A 6,000-nucleotide genomic window follows, 5' to 3' on the forward strand; every position below is an offset into this window, starting at 1 on the left:
ACGCGCACCGGAGCGTCGCCTTTGCAGGCCCGCCCTCTATGGGGCGTCCCGGAAACTACAGCGAGCCTCCTGCAGCCAGGCATCTCTGATTGTCAAGGGTCCTGGGGATGCTGTCCTTACTGTCTTCATCTAAGACTGGGCCGAACCGGTGAACTCAGGATCAAGAGAAGAAATTCTTGTTCTCCAGCAAAATGTCTTTGTGTTCCCGACACTTGTTACATTTCTTGAATCTGGCCAATCACATAGGTAAATAATGAATGTGCCATCCAGTTTAGTCTAATCGATTTGAGCTAGTGACGGTATTTGAATGGTTTTTTTTTTTTTTAAAGAAAAACCTCTTGAGTTTTAAAATGACAAAATTTGATATAGATAGAATAAAAATCTATCTCTAATTCAACAACATTAAATTAGCTATGTAGTTCTATATTGAATCAGATATTAGAAACTGTTAGAGGAATATTTCTCCAGGTCCAGAAATGAATGCCAGTGGGTAACTGACATTCTCTTGCCCCTTAACCAGTGGTCAGCTCCTGAAGGGTTGGGGCAGTAGAGCCAAGTTCCTTATGGAGTCCCGTCACCTGAGCGTTTCCAAAGGTCAGCTCTAAGTTGTTTCATTTGGTGGCTCACCCTAGACCTGTCCCCAAAAATTAAAAATAAAAGAGGGACAACACCTGAGGAAGGATACCTGAGGTTGTCTTCTGGCCTCTATGTGTACACATGCACATGTACGCCGCACACATATTTTCCTGCATATACATACATGTGCGTGCATACACACATACATACATAGTCTGTACTAAAAAAATAGTCTCAGATGCCTTCAGATGAATTTAACTTACCCAGCTGCAATCTGCCATTTGAATATTACTTATTCAACATCGAGGAAGTTGGAAGTCAACAGAAACAATTTTAGAACGGACAGACTTTAATTCTCTTTCATGTTTGTCAGTTCTGTATATTTCTATAATAAATTTTAGTCATTTTTATCTCACCTCAAGATGCACATTTAAACTGGAGTAGCTGTGAGACATTTGCTTCACAGTTTCTCCCTGTTTTGATGTGATTGTCGATTCCCTTAATTTCAAAGGTGTTTAATGCATGCAATTGACTATCAGAATGCAGATGTTTTAGGCTGCGAAATTCCTGGGGAGATGATAGTTTCATTCATCCGGATACCATAGTCATACACAGGCTTACTCTCGGTAGGTAATAAGTTAGTTTGGTGCTGAATTGGATGCAATTCATTGGCATAAGACTAAAAGAAAGACCAACACAGGAAGTCTCTCTCAGCTAGGAAGATTGCTATAATTGCCTAGGGTGGTTAGGTTTTTTTTTCGACTTGCTTCAACTTAAAATCACTTATAGTCCTCAACCGAGGAATCAACTGGATCAGGTTGGCTTGTGCTGACGTCTCTGGAGGTTTGTCTTGCTAACTGACACAGCCCACTGTGGGTGGCACCATTCCCTAAGCCGGGAAGGAGTTTCTGCTTATAACCAGAAACCAAGCAAGCCAGCCTCCATTTCTCTATCTTCTTGCTGCTCCCGAGTGTCGAGGTGGCACATTAATTCCATAACCTGGAACTGTAAGCCAAACAAACCCTTTCCGCCCCTAAGTTGCTTTCAGTCAGGCTGTTTTATCCTGGCAACAGAAATGATACTAGAACACCATCCTATCCGCAGTGGCTATTGTGAGCAGGCATGGAATAAAGGAAAGGAAGTGTGGGCAACAAAGTAGGAAAGTTGGGGTGCTAAAGGGTAGGAGATCACTGCACCCCTGAACTTCTTTGCAACATACCTTGTTGCTTTCCTTCTTCCTGTCATCTCAGCAACATATTCTGTAGCCAAGGGGAATGAATATCCCTCAGAATGACCAGGATGGTCTTTCAGCAGCATTCTTGCTACTACCCTTTCCTCTATACTGATGCTGTTGAGTGTTGGTACCTGGCCTTGTCCCATTTTCCCCAAGAGATTAAAGAACCATTGATAGAGCCAACTGCGGGAGTTATTTTTCTCCTCGATGCAACAAGATACATGACAGTGGAAACGTCCTTATGGAGGAAAGAATAACTGTGCGCATGATTTCAAGATTGTGGCTCATATCTTGGTTAGTTTTACTGTCAACGGAAGTCATCTGGGAAGAGGGAACCTTGATTGAAGAATTGTCTCAATCAGAGTGGCCCGTAGACATGTCTCTGGGGCATTGTCTTGATTCCTAATTGATAGGCTTTTTCCTCTCTTCCCCCCCAATCCCCCCCCCCCCCGTGACACAGAGAAAGGCCAGATTAGACCAGATAAAAAACAGATAAAGGCAGGCTTATTAGGAGCCAGCTCTCAGGTAGGTTCACCAATCTCACAGGTGGAGGTCAGTGAAGTCACACATCCGGGCTAAAAGCAAGGGGGTTTTATAGAGCTTCAGCGAGGAGTGATATGCTAGTTAGGAGCTGGGATTGTATCCACACATGGTCAAAAACTGAGTTCCTGAGTGGGTTCTCTTGAGTGGGTCGCTGGAAATGGGGAGACAAGGAGTGATGACAGGTTAGCTCAAAGTTTTCTCCAAGCTGATGAGGGAGTTTTCTCTGTGGGGCTAGGGTTTGGAGAAGGAGGGCAGACAGGGTTTCCCAGCATGTGTGGGGGAGAGCAGGGGTTCCAGCCTAACACTGATTGGTTCAGGAGAGCACAGCCCACTGTCTTGGTTCCGTTCCTATACAGGGGGTGGGGTGGGATGGGTCTGTGCTGTAGGAGAAAGCTTGAGCATGAGAGCCAGCAAATAAGCAGCGTCCCTCTGCGGTTTATATTTCAGTTCCTGCTTGAGTTCCTGCCCTGGCTTCTCTCAGTGATGGACTGGTGACCCTGTGACATACACCCTTTCCTCCCCGAAGTCGATTCTGGTCACGGTGTTTATCACAGCAACAGAAAGCAAGCTAGAACAAGCAGGAACAACATGACAGTTTGTTCATGGGAGAGGGAGTAAGTGGTTGGTATGGCTGGGGCTCCTCACCTCTTAATGGACCGGGAGACAACATATGGTTCCTATATGGGACAAGGCATAAAACTCAAGGCCTCTAGTGGATAACCTCCTCTAGGCAGACTCACTCACCTCCCAGAGGTTTCACAACTTTTCAGAAAGTACCACCGGCCTGTGATGGAGCGTTCAGATACTGCACGGGGACATTTCACACGTAAATCACCGATACCATCACTCTTCTATCTATCATATCCCTCAACCTCAAACTTCCAGGATGCGCTACATATGTCCCCTCTCTCTAGAATACTCATTAGTTTTTTCTTTAAGGCTAATCTAGAATTCCACATCAGTGATGCTCGTTCTTGCACCATTGGCTTATATAACATTTTGTTCCTTTATTATTTACTTGTTCATACATATTTATTGAATACATGGCAATATGTCACGTAATATGACAAGATCCCAGTCCTGGGACAACCTTTAATTTAGGGTGTAGGTAATGTGGAAGGGGCTGGAATGCCAAGAGAAGCATATAAAAATTTTTAATGCAATGCCATGTCTGGGGGACTAAGCCAAGCGACTGGGCCTGGCATACTGTAGCTACTTAATAAGAATAAGCGACCTTGAATGAATGACGTAGTTCAGAAGTTCCATGAGCCTTTGTCTCTCCCACCTGGGTGGTTCCCTGCCTTAGGGGAGTTTTGTAGCCGGGTTATCCTGATGGAACAGAGGGTTTACCGGTGAGAATTAGATAAGAAGCTCATGTGACTGACAGCTAACTTGGAAGGAAAGGTTTTCTCCTTGGGACAGCAGTAGCGGTATCTGTTGGAGGCATTCCTGTCCTAGTTATGATGTTGTTGTTTTTGTTTGTTTTGTTTTTTCAGTTTGTTCAGTGATGTGAGTCTTATAAAGTTTTGTTTTGTTTTCTTTAAAAAGAAAAGCTCTCTTTTTTTTTATAATCAGATAAAATGAGCATCTATTTTTCGTAACAAAGAGCCCTGACTGATGGGCGTGGATCTACTCTCCTACTCTTTCTGGGCAGGAGCTGCTAACTTCCCTGTCTTAGTTGCCCCTCCCCTTTCCCCTCTGCTCCCCACCCCTCCCCTGCCTTTTATTCCTCTCTCTTCTTATTCCTCTGTGAGCTCCATGGAGGAATGACAGACATATAGTGAGTGATCTACAAAGAGAATGTAGGTCCATCCTGAAATTTTAGCAGGTAAAGGCATTTGCTATGCCTACATATGCATACAATAGCAACAACGATAATAATATGTTTTAAAATTCAGCTGCACTGTAATGTTTGGTCAGACCTTAGATGAAGGTGACCGAGAGACATATTTTAACTGAGTCAGTCAAAAAACATGAATCAACTTATTTTTGTCTACAACTCTAAGCCACTTGGGGAAAAGCTACCACCAGCCATGATCACATACTGATCATTTAAGCCACTTGTATGTGCATGATAATTGCTTCAGATGAGGCTTCTTTGAATATATGGTTCAAAAAGAGAACATTCAGCAGAAAGTAGTTGCAGAGGATACATAAATACTGTCTGTAGAATGTCGCTTGCTAATTGGTGTTTACAACGACGTACTTCTAATGTAGCACTGAAATTCTAAAGATGCAATCTTTATGATCTTATTCAGAGACCGTTTCTGTTTACACATTGTCTGGCCTTTAGTTACACAGTGCAGGAAACCTTTATATATATATATATATATATATATATATATATATATATATATATATATATATATATATATATATGTACAAACACAGTCGAGTATTTCTCGTACCTTTTTGGAGTAGTGTATCACGTATTTGTTTAGTGCCTGTTTCAAAACACTGAGCTATTTAGTGGGATTTTATTTGTCTAAATGCACTTTGAGCCTATAAAACTGTATATATATTTGATAGACCCCTTGAATGCTCCCGTTAGAAGAGCGTAGGAAAATTGTTTCTTCAATGTATCTGCAGAATGAATGAAGGTGCAATTTTCTTCAATTTACTGGAATGAGCTATATTGCCTAAATAAAATGAAGCCATTTTCTTTTTTTTGCAGTTATGTGTACTTTAATGCAGATTGTTACTTTAATATTCCTTTTTCTGGCTGCACCATGATTGTGGTTGTGTAAATTATTTTCCTTTAGAGTTTAGCTATTATCTCCTCTTTAACCTCCTCCTCCTCTTTTTGTTACAATGTTTGTGTGTGTGTGTGTGTGCGGCCAGAAGAGAATTGTGGATCCCCAGACCTGAATTTTCAGACATTTGAAGGCTACCCAGCTCAGGAATCCAAATTCCAGTTCTCATGAACGTAGAGCAAATTCTTTTAGCCACTGAGCTGTCAGGTCTGTGTGGCTCTGATTGGCTTCAGAATTCTGCACACACACTATTCTCTTGCCTCAGCCTCCTGGGTTGCAAGAATGTAGTAGTGTAAGCATGCGCTATAGGGCCTGGTTCTGTTCCTATTTCATCCTTTAAAGAAAACCACTGAAGTCTAAAAAACCAGCAAAGATGCTGTAGTTTGATATTTCTCCCTTTCACTTAACTCTTTATTTCCTTACGGTAGGTGCTCAATTTAGTTTGCATGGTTTCTTCGTGATGTTTTAAAAACCAAATCACCATAAAGGTCAAAAAGATGATCTACAAATAAACAGAAATAAGTAGGGAGTGAGTTTTATTTTCTTAAAATACTGACAGAGAACCCCGTTTCACACGAGTGGCATTTAGAAGGAACTCTGAGCGTTCTGTTAGGCGGTGGGCTAAATTCCGTCGGCTCTCTTCCACGATTGACACAGTGTAGAATGCAGACTGTAGAGCAAGGGAGTTTACTTGCTGCGTCTCTGCTCGTTTCCTTTCATTTTCCTTGTGTTGAAGTGTGATAATTTCTTGAAGCCCATGGATATCTGTGCAGCTCTGGAAATTAGCCTTTAGCGCATTGAAAAGTTCTGATGTGTGTTCACACACAATCTGCCATATCTTCTACAAGTTTCTTTTTTTAAAGCTTGCTACTTTAATAATTAAATAGATACTAT

Source organism: Mus musculus, chromosome 17 (assembly GCF_000001635.26).
Source record: "Mus musculus strain C57BL/6J chromosome 17, GRCm38.p6 C57BL/6J".
Classification (NCBI taxonomy): domain Eukaryota; kingdom Metazoa; phylum Chordata; class Mammalia; order Rodentia; family Muridae; genus Mus; species Mus musculus.